A 16,094-nucleotide genomic window follows, 5' to 3' on the forward strand; every position below is an offset into this window, starting at 1 on the left:
AGCTTAACGACACTCAGGAACAAAAGACTTCCGCCTACGGGAACACTTAGTATGTAAGACACTTAGCTCTTGAATGGGTCCTGACTCTCTCCAGGTTAGCGGGTACAGGGGAAACCCCTCTCTGTGAGAGTGGCACAAAAAGCGAAGTAAAATACAGCAAATCAATCAATCAATCAATCAATTCTATAGTTTGTGCATAGGATCGCACATGGAGACCTGCAAAGTTTCAGACACATAAGTAGTTTGGTTGGGAGCCAGGGCTGCTTCTGTAAAGGTCACTTTGCAGCAAATAAGAATGTTGCAATGAAAATTTGCCCCAAACTTTAGCAAGCTGTAACTAATGAATTCATTGCTTTGCGAGGCTGACGTTTCTCGAGTTTATAGGCCATGGACATGTCATATAGCTGTTCGCATAGCGTTCTGTCTGCTCAAAGATTTATTATTTTTATATGTAACATCCTTAAACCTTCTCCTAAAAGAAATAATTCATAAATTTCAACCCATTTTCAGAATGCTATATCAAATCTGACACTTTTTATTTGATCATGCTTAGCATCGCTGGAGAGAGCACATCCCAAAGTGTTTCTACAGTAGTATGGCCTATCATATGTAGTTAACGTTTTACAGTGAAAGGGCCTTGGGGAGAGACAAACTCGCATTTTTAACAAAGAAAAACGGGCTTTTGTAAAATAATTAGAGGCCGATATTTAGAGAGAAGGGGAAGAGGGTTATTGGGCGTCTAGAGAGAAGCAAATTAAATTAATTGAGCAATTGTGGCATTTTTTATTTCTCGAACAGTCATGTTTTAGATTATATTCTTTAACAAAATAAGAGACACTCTAAGAATTTAAACTTGTAGGGAGTTCACATACCATCCCAGTAGAAGCGGCGCTAAGAGTAATTTGTTTGTGGAATGGACCTACAGTTTTAAGTGTAATCCGAACCACTATAGGTCACAGTGAGTCATGGGAGTGTAAGGGGTGACTTTTCCTTAAGCACACAAACGTCAACCTCTCTTCCATGTGATAAACCTCAGTAACTACAATGTTGTAGCCCTCGACGATCTGGCGTCTGGACCAGAGGCGCAACCACGAATTTTTGTCTGGGGGGGTCAAATACCAGGAAAAACGTACCAACAACAACAATAATAATAATAATAATGACATTATTATTATATTATTACTAGTGGAAGTAGTAGTAATAGTATTAGTATCAAAAACGTTATTATCCTCATAAATTACGCAAAGAGGGGGTAGAAGTCTGTCCTAAAGCGTTTGTTTGGAACAAACGATTTGAAATATTTTTTCAAGACCGTCACTCTCACATTAGCTAATAATGGAAAACAAGCACACAAACTGTGTTTTATATATGTAACATGCTAACATTAATCGTGTACGTATTGAAAGTTTATTCAACACATATTATATAAATACATTACATTACAAAGAAAATTTTTAAATCCAACTTTTGCAATTTGAAACTATATTGATTTAATAGGGCACAAATTATTTCACTTGACGCCATGGCATTCTCTCTTATACAACTTTTTTCATTTAGATCGCTCGACATTCATGGCCGATTCCCGCTGCCCCCTAGCTAAGGCTCTGAACTTAACGAAACCGAGAAAAGTAGGGGTTGCGGGCAAAGCGAGCAAGAAAATTTTACAAAATGTATTTTAATTTGCATAAAATTTGAAATCGAAGGGGACAATTGTCCTCTGTGTCCCCTGCAGGTGCCCTTAGCCGTCAATTTTTGCCCCACCCTAGATTTGACTTCCGTCGAAGGTTCGGGGGGGGGGGAGGTCAATGCCCCCCATGTGGTTGCGCCACTGGTCTGGACCTACAGTCAGTATAATCCTATGCAGGGCTGTGTATTGTCCTGAGTTTGGTCCTTATACGTTCTTAGCGCCTGTTTACGACCTCAACTCTTAACGTAGGTAAGGTGTTTTTAGTACTCGGAGACGCTTTGATTTTATATATGGTAAGAGGCTTGAACACGTATAATGTGACGGGGCAAATAGCCAAAGTGCTGATGCATCCAACATTTTTATTTCATTACATTCATCACAGTGGACGATGGCGCAGCCTGTTCAAATATAATTGGCAGATTTTTTATGAAAGTAAAATGAAGGCGAATAAAGAGAGCGACATATTATGTTGAATAAAATAATAATTTTTCGATATAAAAACTTAGCATATTTCGGGATCAAAAGCGGTATTTAAAGTGGCATATCGGTATTAAAATAGTGAATAGAAACCTAAATTTAATTTAAAAGCTACTTATTACACCAAATTAACATTTCACTTCTAATAGCATATGTATATAGTTATCAGAGTATTAAATTTATTCATGTGTAAAGCAGTCCATTTTTGCTTCCCAGATATTTACAGCAGAATTATTCAATTATTCCGTGATTTGCCTAACTCACAGGATAATTCAGACCTCAGAAGGTGTTTAAGAGTTTATTTCAGAATGTTGCGGTTCATTTCGCATCACTTCCTGACAAAACATGGTATCAAAATAGACCTTACACCTTTCAAAAACATGGAAAATTAACATTAAAATGTGTTATTTCACACCTTTCAAAAACATGAAAAATTAACATTACAATGTGTTATTTCACACCTTTCAAAAACAATGAAAATTAACATTACAATTTGTTATTTCACACCTTTCAAAAACATGACAAATTAATATTACAATTTGTTATTTCACACCTTTCAAAAACATGAAAAATTAACATTACAATGTGTTATTTCACACCTTCCAAAACGAAAAATTAACATCACAGTGTGTTATTTCACACCCTTCAAAAACATGAAAAATTAACATTAAAATGTGTTATTTCACACCTTTCCAAAACATGAAAAATTAACATTACAATGTGTTATTTCACACCTTTCAAAAACAATAAAAATTAACATTACAATGTGTTATTTCACACCTTCAAAAACATGAAAAATTAACATTACAATGTGTTATTTCACACCTTTCAAAAACATGAAAAATTAACATTACAATGTGTTATTTCACATTTCGCGTTTTCGTCAAAAACGAAATATGCATGCAACTATGATGAATACGATGGTAGACTATATACGATTCCAATGCAAGGTCTCTAACGTCAGGCTGTACTCTGCTAACCCTTGGATCATGGAGATATGAACCAAAAATTAACGCATTTTCAATGCAACGTTTGAATATGTATATTTTTTTACTCTGTTTAGACTTGTTATACATTTATATAAGAAACCCTTATTTGAATCACGTAATATAAGTGTGAATATCACAATATATTTTACTTTGAAGATTTTGCCCACCCAGATCTTTAAAACCTATCCAAGCCACCCATGCCAAAAATTCTGACGCCGCCACTGTGCCCCAGGCGTCCAGAAAGACAAGGTAAACTTTATTCAACGCGATTTGTCTATGTCCTAATATTTTAGCAAAGATTTGGCTTCAAATGTGGTCACTTTAGCCTATCCTGGCCGCCAAATTGGACCCCATTTTGGGAAATCAATAGCCAGAGAGATCATCCTCCCACGCATTGAGTCTCGCGGTCCATCTGAGGGAAATTCTAGAATTTTTGGCAAAAAAATCTATCCCGGGGACTGAGTTGCAGACCCCCAGCGTCTGGATTAATATGCGTTTACGGCATGTTGATATTCATTATTAACTAACTTGGTTTGGTTTGAGTTGGTGTTTTAAGTCCACTTTATGCACATTAAGGCTAATCGGGACTGGACCTATGGTTTAAAGTGGGATCCGAACCACTGTGCCATCTGCCTCCACCGGGTATCGAACCCGGGACCCCTTGATTACAAGGCGACGACGTATTAACTAACTAACTCTCTAGCTTTCTTAAACCCGAAGGTTTATGGCTGCAGTAACACAAGCCTTCCACCTGTCCCCGGGCAAGATCAATCCAATCTTTTCCATCCTTAACGATTTCCTTTAGGCCAATCTCAACGCTATCCCTCCATCTTCGTCTTACCTTTCGTACAGATCTCTTACCATCAGGTTTCCAAACAAGAATCCTATAAACTCTTCTTTACTGTCCACCCTAGTCTTCTTAATTGTACTTTATATTATTCTTATTACTTATTATTATCGGGGCGATGGCGTAATGGTAGAGTGCCTCCTCGATGGCGCAGTGGTAGCGTCGTCGCCTTGCAATCAAGGGGTCCCGGGTTCGATACCCGGTGGAGGTACATAGTGGTTCGGATCCCACTTTAAACTGTAGGTCCAGTCCCGATTAGCCTTACTGTGCATAAAGTGGACTTAAAACACCAAATCAACAACAGCGTAATGGTAGCGTCGTCGCCTTGTAATAAAGGGGTCCCGGGTTCGATATTCGGTGGAGGCACATAGTGGTTCGGATCCTACTTCAAACTGTAGGCCCAGTCCCGATTAGCCTTACTGTGCATAAAGTAGACTTAAAACACCCAATCAATTAATCATTATTAACTAAGGATAATCGAGCTGATTGTGGTTGGTTGGTTTATTTTACGTCGATGACCTGAGCTTCTCATCCTGAAGCAGCCGCCCTCAGTGACGAACTGCTTAGCACGAGGGGTCCCGGGTTCGAATCCCGATCTGGGTGTTATTTGTGGGTGTCCTTCATTACTCATCCTCATCGTCGCGATAAGCCAAAAGCGAAAGAAAAGCGGTGCTAAATAACAAAAAAACAAATGAAATCATTCTGAAGTACCAATGTCCTATAATCATACAAAAATAAGTTTTACATATGGTGCCCTCCCCTGTAGGGCGGAGCCTATTGCGAGTACCCGAGTAAGCCCTACTATCCTCCAAGTTGTGCTATGGTTATTGCTGAGTCAGAAATGTAAAATAATTGTCTTTCTTGAGTGAAATTAATGTTAAATTCCTACTATGTATTTGTTCAAGTCTCTTGTGTTTTGGTTTGGCTGGGTTTTATTGATATGCTCGGGGAATGTTGTTTAAATCGCTTAATCCCCCAAGCAGGCTTGGTCAGAAGTCCTACTCCTACCTAGTAATACAAACCTGCAATGGCGGCGATTGGGGGGGCAGTTGCCCCATCACTTTTCGTCACTTTGCTCACGCACTATCCTAAACCTTATACACTGTTTTGCCACCCCCCACCAATTTTGATACCTTGCCCCCATACCCCCGATTTTGGAACCCAATCACCGCCACTGGAAACCTGGAATTCACTACTGACAAGGTAGCCTACCAATAAAGCACAGTTCTGCAGTATTCTGCGTTCACATGTCTATACATTCTAAACACTCAGTTGATACTGTTTCTGTTTTACTGCCATGAATTAATAAAACTTTGTGGCACAAGGGGGGTGGAGGGGGTAAAAAGGGGGGTCGTGTTATCCTGTGTTTGTCCATATGTGTGCTGAGCTCCCCTATACAACCTCAGCTATTAATATTACCCTAATAGACAGTATCTTAGTTGTTCGTAGTATAGTATTCGACAATGGAAGCATTTCTCGTACATATTTTATTTCTTCTTAGGTTCCTGTCTTCTATATTTTGTAAGTAACGGGCTTACTATCTTATTTCGTTACTGTCACAAATAGCATAGGTGCTGACACGCCAAAAATTTCAAAATCACTCAATCAATATGGCATATCCATTATGTGAAGAATATTATTAATATGTAGAAAACAGTGTATAATTTATAAGCCACATTAAGTTTTAAATAAATGCATATATACCCAAATTGTCGCTCCCAACACATCAGTCTAGCTATGTTGATTTGCAGGATTTGAACCAGGGTCCTTACCATTACCAGAAATCAGGTGTTTGTAACAATAATGTTGTAAATAACACTATCAAAGTTCTAAGCATAGGCGTTGCAATGTAAGTAGTGGCGTGAACTTCTAATAAATTTACCGACTTTTGTGAAGAAGTGTTTAGACAGCATGCCGCTAGGGGTTCCGAGTTTGAATCCCGGCCAGGTCATGGGTGTTCTTTGTGAGTGTCCCTTCATCGATTTCACCATTCATCATCAACGTCGTGATTAGCCAAAAGTGGCAAAAAAGCGACGTTAAATAACAAGAATCCAAAAAAATAAAAATTCTAATAGATTTGACATTAACTATAATATATGTATGAGGACTTTTCAGGAGCAGAAACTCGGTGCCTTCAACAAATTCATCCTCATCGCCACGATTAGCATACAGATGTCGAAGGCGACGCAACATAAGAAAACTACAATGCTGTGCATAAGAGGTCTCATGCCACCCACTCAGCGAGCTCGGTCAAGCAACAGGAAAAAGCTCCCGACTGCAAAACTGACGAGACGTGACCATTTCTTGCCTGGGACTCAATCATCAAATTCGCTTCCCCATCACGTTATAATTTAATGGCTTATCCCCTTCCTTCTTACACATCGCATGCGTGTCCTATACTAAACGCATCCGTTAATGGAATTGCCATTGTTGTTCCAGCGTGCGACGCATTAGGGTCCTCGTCAGGCACCTGCGGAGTGGGTTACTATCCTCTGTGTCAAGGGGTCCCCGGGCTGAAACTTCGAACACAGATCCAGCCACATGCACCCTCGGTCGATTCTGCCGCGCATCTCCCGTTGCCTAGCAACAAGCCCTGTGTTGGCGAGCTCCAGTCATCTCTTGCTCCAGTGTTCCAGCTTCCACGAGTGAGGAAACATACTTTTGAGTCCCTGTACCTTCCAGAGAGGTAGGTTAGCCTTCTTGGATTGCATGCACAGTGGTTATGTGGTTTGGCCGATGGTGTGGACCGCATCAGTGCCTCTCCGGGTGGGCGAGCTGTCGGGGTGGTGGAACGGAGTGCCGTGTCGCCTAGAAAGGGAAATGCATTTGCCACATTGATTTTGGAGAAGGGGTCATTAGGGGGAGTGCAATAATGTGGCGAGTCCATGAGGGGGGGAAAGGATGCATTGACTTTTGAGGTTTGCAGGGATCAAATACTGGTGTGATATCTTTTAACGTTCAAAAAAGTAAATGCGTTGTGTGTACTTCCAATGGACCAATTGAAAAAACAATTTTGGTTCGTCTTTAAACCTAAACCATGGTTCTTCAAGAGCAGTGTTTGGAAATAAAGAAGCTTTGCATCACTTTATTCCTTTTTATAAAGAGTAACACTAACTCATTTACTTTTATCAAGTAATGATTAATGAAATTAAAAGTTAACTTTACGTATACTTTCATCAGCCATGTATTTTACAAGATTTTTAATCAATTTTTAGCCGAAAGAAATTATGGAGTTTAAGTTTAACATTGTGAGCTTAAATTTATACTTTTATAGTCAACATTTCTATTGCATGTGTCCAAATTTATTTATTTTATCACAGCCTTGGACATATAAATGTAATCTCCAACAATCTTCATGAACATTTCACAGTATTTTTGGCAGTAAATAACAATGAAAGTAAGGTTTGCTGAAGTACGTCAATCCCATTTTTAAATTACATGCTTTATTGCTTATTTTCTAAAATTAAAACGAGGTTATTAATACTAAACGAAAATATATGTTAATAACAGATGTTTATGAGAAAAGTGTCATAATAAAGAATTTCAAGTGTTATTCGTATTTATATTGATGGAATTAATATGGGAAACAGTTAATCTGATAAAAAACAAAGAACAGCTTAGCTTGCTTTGTAGTCCATAAATATATTACGCCTGTATTGAAATAGGTAAATTTTAAAGTATCGCCAATTACAGCTGAGGTATTTCTCATTTGAGTAAAGAAAGTAAATTTTAACTTTAACGGATTCACTTTTGGTACGCATTAACTTTAACTAAATTACTTTAAAAATATCACTTTCCAAACACTGCTTTTAAGCACAGGAGGTCAGTGGGAAGAACGTCTCTTGCGTTTCCGCGTCAAGTGAAATGCATTTATTGATATTTAGGCATTATCTATAATTGGTCGATGCAACCCCTAACTTCCATCATCTTCTCTATATGAACACATACTTGTTCATTTGCAGATAAAATCAGTTCGGTTCTCGCTAAATTTGTGCACTAACATTCTGAGAAGGGTTGAGCTAGTGAGATTATGTAGTTCACTGTACAATATAAAATGTCAGTGCGAAAACTAACCTGTAAACAATGTAAGAAATGGGCGCCCACTGTATTGAGTTGCTGACGCGATTAGACTTTTATTTGACACAAAATTATGTGCGCACTTTCCTTGTGTTGATTTCTGTAATTGCTTTGCTGTGTGTAGCAAAGTGCATAAATATGCTCACGCGCTTTTTAATGTGTTGTTTTTTCCTGTACAAGTCCCTTTGCAACTTGCACCTTTAACTATTTTCAAGGGACTCTCTCCGAGTGCTCATATACCCACCTTTTTAAATTTCAAGGTAAGGGTTTTAGGTAAGGAGATTTTTCCTCGTATACTCAGAACGTTACATAATGGCCACACGTACGTGGCGATTCACCCAACAATTGTAATTCAGTCAATCTATTTTCGGCCAATAAAAATATCAGTAGGCCCGGTCTTGTACAATTGCTGCCAGTTTCAAGGATTCCTTGGATATCTTTGTTGCCTTTCACTACATTCAAATGCTCCAAAATTTCTTTCTACAGGCATTTAAAGAAAAACATGTGCATAAATTTGCCACAAATTACGTTTAACATAAACATGTACAAATATAGAACGTGTATGAAGTTAAGAATTGTGTAGTGTATTTATTCCACAGCGTGTTCCTTAATTTAAGAATTATTAGACCAAATTCAAATAAGACGTGCTTTAATTCTTAAATTCTGTATGTGCATAGCATGAAATAAACACCGGTATATGAGATTAGAAACGACAAGTGTAGAATAAATAGCGATAACTTCACAAAACAATTTGGAATTGCATATAAGTAATTTAGCATATCGCCGGTTTATAGTATATCTTATAGATTTTTAACGGACTGCTAATGAGGAGAATTTGCCTTGTAAATAATCAGAATTTTATGCTGTGCACACTACAAAAACATAATTTACAGTTTCGGGGAACGAGATAAATCGTGTTTTAAATTTTTTATGTAATCCGCATTGTACGTACAAAATATATTTTTACTTAGTTATGGATAACTCACTATCATGAAGATTCTTGTTGTATGCCGTCGATAACCAGACACACAGAACGAACGATATATTAAATATCCCATAATCTATAAATTTGGATTTCTCTCAGTGCATAAAATTATATATTTCTATCTGTTGCATTTTTCGAGCAATCAACAGGTATCGAATTGTTCGATTGTTGACCAGGACAAACAAAAAGCAACCTCAATGGCCGGGTACATTAATTGGTTGAAGTTTCCCGGTTCGAATCTCGACCATAGCATGGATGTTCTTTGTGAGTGTCAGTTCACCAATTTCATCTAATCTTCACTCATGCTCATTCTTTGCGATTAGCCAAAGATGGTAGAAAACCGACGTGTAATAACAGAAATACAAATTTCAAACGTAATAAAACGTAAGAAATAGCCTCGAATGTATGGGTGAAGTACAAGTTAATAATTTACATATTTTTCAACTTGCCGATTCTCATATTTATAGCTAGAATTGTTATGGAGATATCACAACAATAGAACTGTAAGTATCAATTGTCCCTTGTAGACAAAGAAAACGGTTAATGAATAACTTGTGTCGCTTTAAACTGGTATTTGATAGGTCTCGATTATAGTATAGAAAATTATGCATCGTCATATTTGCTAGTTTCCAAGACGATAGCAGGTCACTTTTGATTGTTTGTTCTCTCTCGTGACCGGATCGAGTTGCGTTGAGCTATTGTTTGGTAGATCTCTCTTTAAACTGGTAGTTTCTAAAATTCCAACAGTTAGGCGGACACCAGCGTCGGATACGGCTATTTTTTTTAAAAATGCTGATTGGTATCGTGAAACCATGATTTCGGTACAGCTTTAGTTTTGTACATTCGTTTGATTTCAATTTGTAATTCGGATCATGTTGTTAGATTCGTGTGTAACATAGTAGTGTCATTTTTGTACTGTTATGCTTCATTTAATTACTTATCGTCAACCTGACGAACGATTCTACAAATGCATTGGATGAAGTGACACAACAATCTCATATTTTGTTTAACACTAGCTTTCAGCCTACGAAATAAACTTTTTGGAGAATGCCATAGCCATGACTGAATTAGGATTATCGTCATTATTATTAACACAATAGGCCGAACCACACGGAACCTAATTTCATACTGGAATGCCCTTGTTTGCGCAAGACTGGCTACTAGTTTAAAAATGATGCCTGACTGATTTTGGTGACTAGACCGTGTTCTATTAGCAACTTGCTTCTTTGTTCGATGCTGTTGTATAACAACCAGTCAGAGCGAATGTTTTGTCATGTGAAGATAATATTTTAGTTTTGGCAAGTAAAATCTGTTCTTGTGTGTAGTTTTTAAGTGTTGGTTGTGCGATGTTTTTGTTTGATGCTAAGTAATAAAAAGTAGCTGAAATGAGGTGCATTTCGGTTATTAATGACTTGGGTATGTATTCATACATAAGATTCGCAGGATTAATTTGCAAATGAATGTTTGTTGTTGAACTAAATATGGAAAACATTTAATACACTGGTTATGATAAATATTTTCATTATCGGCTAATTACATCTGTCAGGGCCTCCCCGATGGCGCAGTGGTAGCCTCGTCGCCTTGTAGTCAAGGGGTCTCGGGTTCGATACCCGGTGGAGGCACATGGCACAGTGGTTCGGATCCCACTTTAAACCGTAGGTCCAGTCCCGATTAGCCTTACTGTGCATAAAGTGGACTTAAAACACCAACTCAAACCAATTACATCTGTCGTGTATAAATCTCATTGCTATGGATAAATTCCTAAATATTTAAAAGCATGTTGAGTATACCTCGCTTACCATCCTTCTTTCGAGTCAATTTGTAGTTCATACTATTTTTCTTTTCAAACCTTTAATTTTGGTAATTGTGAGGAAAATATCAGCAGTAGATATTCTTCTAGGACTTGCTTATTCAAGTAGCTGGTTCATTGTTTTAGCCTATCTGCTCTGCGCAATGATTTGTGGAAACAAAAGTCTACCAACAAGTTCGGAAACGAATATCGTGTGAGGCGAGAACTAGCACATGAGAATGTACCACACCATTAGTCCAAGCAGCAAATTGAGCAGGAATCTTGTAGTTCAGCATCAATTGTGACAAATTCTTCGTTGCAGCTTATCAGTGTATGATGAGTGGATGGGGACTTTTAACTACTGGGCTTGGTATTATACGCGTATGTACGACAACCAATTAGAGTTTGGTTCTATCTGAATCTTCAGGGTAGTGTAATGTGGTCAAAAAGTAGTCCCTGAACGCAGGATTTGTTTGGGAAGGCAGTCAATATGAGCTGCGACGGTTGTGAGGATTATTTAATTATCTTTTCCTCCCAAAGCATTCTGTTTTCTTCACTAAATTCTTCACTAAGCCTCCACTCCTTATTTTTCCAGGCATCGCCGATTATAGTGACTGCTTTTCAGTGCTCGAAATGGACCGTAGCGGACAGGAACGGCGTTCCGGTTTGTGAATATCTGTAACCTCTCGTTCAGTCTTGCCAGAAATGGCAATAGACCGTTTCTGTTCGTGTATACATACATACATACATACATACATAATACACTACATTCCCCTTTTCAGTTCTTACAGAGGTATCCTCCTGCACACGATTTTTACACAAATTCAGTTTCTTTTTTATTTCATGCTTTCTTATTCAATATTTTCCCTGATTAACCTAAAGCGCAGTGGGTTCCAAAACCGGAGGGTCAAAGACAGTATATATTTCCCTTTGTAGATATGGTTTAGCATAGTGCGGTGGCAAAAATGGCGAAAAGTGGGGGGCAACTGCCCCCCTCGCCCCCCTTAATCACCGCCACTGCCTAAAGGTGTAACGTGTGCTGGCCTAAATCAAACTCGTATAAAATGATTCTGGCGACTTGCTTTTTATATTTATAAAAATATATATAGTATATTTATAGTAAGCTGAGCAAATATATTGTTGACGTTCTGCAGAACAAGGCATATTAAGAACTAAAAGTACAGGCAAAAACATTGCTCGACTCCATTTTGAATTGACGAAATTGTCAATTGATGCTTATCTGACCCGAATTCCTTAACTGCGGTTTGACTGTCGTTTGCCAAGATTTCCATCTGTTTAAATTTTAAAAAGGGACGTAAATACCAGAAGACCTATGTCCAATGTATTTTATATTATTTTAAATATTGAAGCATTAACTATTATTAATTGTAATACAGCGTATAATTTTACTAGTTGTTAATCTCGTCACTATAGTAGTCAGAGACAAAAGAAAGAAGACAACACCATGTTAACGAAGGTAAAGCGTTCCGTTCCGTTTCATGAAAATTTCCATTTCGAGTCGTCCTGCTATTCTCAAACACATCATCTGTTCGGGGACTACCTGACCACGTAGCACGACGAATCTCTGAAACGTTGATATAAGTGTATATAATCCAAGTACTCTGGTATAAAGTACAAACCATTCAACATAACTCTAACAAAACATTAAAGAATTAAAATTCTAACCTAAAATATCTTCTTGGATGGTTCCACTATCGGCTTATAGTGATTTTCTCACATTATATTATTGCAGTTTGCAGCATGTGCGTTAATCACTTATTCCATATCAGATTGAACTATTTTTATATAATCAATTAACATAATATTTTTTCGATCCTCTGTTTTCTTATGCAAAGGTTTAATGATGAAATTAGAGATCTTAAAGTAGTGCAGATGTGCCCTTCTTAAAAACATAATCCGTGCTATATATTAATATTATTATTTTAAGCCAGCAGTAAAAAATAGCCTACGTAAAACATTGTCGACTAATTCTTTATAATGAGCTGGGTACACCCTTTGATCGTACGGCTTCTGACTAACACACAGCAGAACCTGGTTCAATTCTCGGGGTACGTCGCGTCCGGTGCGTGGTGCTGATGATTAGGAAGCCTAGTTTTTGGTGCTAAAAAGCTGAAAAATATTTATTTTGTATATTCTACAAACAGCGGAAATATGTGGGAAAATGAAAAAAAAATTAAATCAAAATGACTATTGACACACTTTTTCCTGTTCACCCACAGACATATGCAGATCCAGTTTTTTTTTCTGGCAGGGCACAGAATATGGGATTTTCACACACACACACATACACACTACGCCATCAGGGAGGTCTAATCGCAAATGTGAGGATGAGTAAATTATTTTATGATATTGACAAGATTTAAATCAGGTGATTTTTTTTAAAAAAATCTCTGATTTAAATAACTTTCAAAAAATAATTCATACAATAGTGTACATAAGGATTTTGTAGATATCAGAATAATTTAATGGTATTTATTAGGCTCTAATAAAGGAAAATAAAGTAATCAAAATAATGTACTTATGGGTTAAGCTCATATGAAAGGAAATGTAAGGACATTCAATAACTTTATAGCCAAAAGTAGCCAACATTTTGTGTATAATAATGTACAAAATGCAAATCATGTTATACAGTAAATAGTGTCAATATCATTAAAGTGTAAATAAACATGGTAGCTGATTTTTGCAAATTATCGTGAAAAAATTACCAAAATTCAGCTACACAGACTACAGAAAATATTTTAAGTACATCCAGAATATTTTTTTTTAACTGGCAGAAAAATTACTAAAATTATTATAGTTTCATTAACATTCTCAAGAAACATTTCCATAGCAGGTTCATATATACAGCATCAGAAACAGAAAGATGTATGTTTACATATATTTTTTTATTTGCTTTAATAATACTGTTCAAATATTTTACATGGCCGTAGAAAAGCCTTTGCATAAAAAACACACATATATAAATAAAAAAAATGTATGGTGCCAAAAACCATACAAACAATTTTAAGCGTGTTTTTTTAACAAATCAAAGAATCGATTTAAATAATAAATCATAAAAAAATTATTATTTAAATAAAAATATGATTTTTATCCAACCTTGATATTGATGAAGGAGCATTCACAAACAACACCATACCTAGGCCGGAATTGTATCCCGGGACCTCTGGCATCGTTGCGCGCTGTACTAACCACTCCGCCAATCAGATCGGGACGTGTCACTTGGAAACGAGCCTTCTGAAATAAATGCAACTTTTCGGAGCAAGACGACAAGCTGCACATATCGCTTGTCGCTTGCGTGTTAAGGTGCGTATACATGTGCGAACCGAACCGTTCGCAAACCGCTTGTGACCCTCTTGTTCTCACAATTGGGACGTGGTTTACAGCGCCAGGCCAACTGCTTGTGAACCGTTCGTGGCAATCCATCTCCTGTCGGTTTTTCTGACGAACACAAAGGATTTCGTAGTTCACACTGGGACGGCGTCGGGCGTAGTTCGTTGCTTTTGATTTGCTCGCGAACCTCCAGAGTTTCTATTGGTTTTGTTGAAGTTTTTGATGTAATTATGGAGTGGTCATAGGAAAATGCACTAAAGCTTATTTGTATTTATGAAACCAAATCTTTACTCTGGGATCCTAAACGTAAGGACCATTTAAAAAAAATTCAAAGAAGATGCCTGGAGGGAAATAGGTGCCGAGATGAATATTTTGCGGACAAATGTGACTTCAAATCCATCATAAGCTCCGTATCAGTGCGTTTCTTATAGCTACAGGTTGGTGTGTCACCAACGTTGCTGTTTCCTCTTCTTCTTGCACAAACTAGCCATCACTAAAGCCGCACCACTCATCACCAAAATCGCATACTTGTCCTCACGCGAAGACATGATGACAAGATGAACACTGAAGAAATGATTGACGATGATTCGCGGTTTCCCATTTATCAAAGAAGTCCAAGATTCGATACCTGGTTGATTCACATCCTAGGTATGGATTCCACTTTCAACTGGAAGTCTAGTCCTGATTAGCCTATCTGTGCATAAAATGGACTTAAAATCTCAATTCAAGCCCGCTGTGAGTATGATGTCGTATCAGTCTGTTGGTCTGTTGGTCATGAATTAATTCTTATGAACTGGAAGGTCCTATGCCGCTTGTCGCCTGTAACTTGTGGGATGCAGAGGCAATCACGAATTTTTGTCTGAGGGGGGGGGGGCAAGTAGCAGGATAAACGTACCAATAATAATAATAATAATAATAGTGGTAGTAGTAGTAGTATTAAAGACGTTATTATCTTCATAAATTACGCAAAAAGGGGGTAGAAGTCTGTGCTAAAGCATTTGTTTGCAACAAACAATTTGAAAAAAAAATTCTCAACACGTTCAATTTCACATTACCTAATAATTGAAAACAAGCACACAGACTGTATTTTTGAATGGCAGAAAATGAATGATAAATGCATTCCGAAGATAATTATTATTGTACATATAACATGTATAACTTTTATGTAGATGTTTTACACATATGCAACATGGAGCGACGTAAAATAAAAAAATGAATATGCAACATGCTAACATATTGTGTACGTATTCAACGTTTATTCAATAATATATACAACACATATTATTTAAATACATTACAGAAAACAGTATATTGCGAGCAAAGCGAGCAAGAAAATTTTTAGATCCAATTTTTGCAACTGAAAACAATATTGATTTAATAGTGCGCAAATAATTTTACGGGGCGCCATGGCATTCTCCCTTTTACAACTTTTTTCATTTAAATTGCTCGGCGTCCATGGCCGACTCCCGCCGCCACCCAGCTACGACTCTGAACTTGAGACTGAGAAAAGCAGGCATTGCGAGCGAAGCGTAAAATTTTTGCATAAAATTTGAAATCGAAGGGGGCAATTGCTCCTCTGTGCCCTCCCTGCAGGTGCCCTTGGCCGTCAACGTTTGTCCCGCCTTGCACCCCTAGATTTGACTTCCGTCTTAGGTTGGGGGGCATTTCCCCCCCTGCCCCCTGTGGTTGCGCTACTGGTGGGATGTCAGATGGGTCCAGAAGCTCTCTAAGACGTAGAATAATGAATAATAATATATGTATTTCAGCTAAAATTATATATAATTTGCTGCAGTTCATAAGAATGGGATGTGGGTGACGGGGTAAAAGCTTCGCTCTATCAAGTCCACCATTGGTGCATGACGTACCTCTCGGCTACGTATTGGACACCCATG

The 16,094-nt window shown here is 37.6% G+C and overlaps 1 protein-coding gene across 2 annotated transcripts in view; it reads left to right on the forward strand.

Moving 5' to 3' along the window:
- Positions 1–16,094, forward strand: part of Pde6 (phosphodiesterase 6) — a 649,430-nt gene that overhangs the window by 133,136 nt on the left and 500,200 nt on the right. Inside the window, exon 1 of one of the 2 annotated variants that reach the window (XM_083140788.1) lies at positions 6,478–6,686. The exons of the other annotated variant lie outside the window; for it this stretch is intronic. The gene's annotated coding sequence lies outside the window, so the exon portion shown is untranslated. Of the gene's footprint in view, positions 1–6,477; positions 6,687–16,094 lie in introns of those variants that run through there. 2 annotated transcript variants of the gene reach the window in all.

This window comes from Lepisma saccharinum, chromosome 19, assembly GCF_977018435.1.
Source record: "Lepisma saccharinum chromosome 19, izLepSacc3.1, whole genome shotgun sequence".
Taxonomy (NCBI): Eukaryota; Metazoa; Arthropoda; class Insecta; order Zygentoma; family Lepismatidae; genus Lepisma; species Lepisma saccharinum.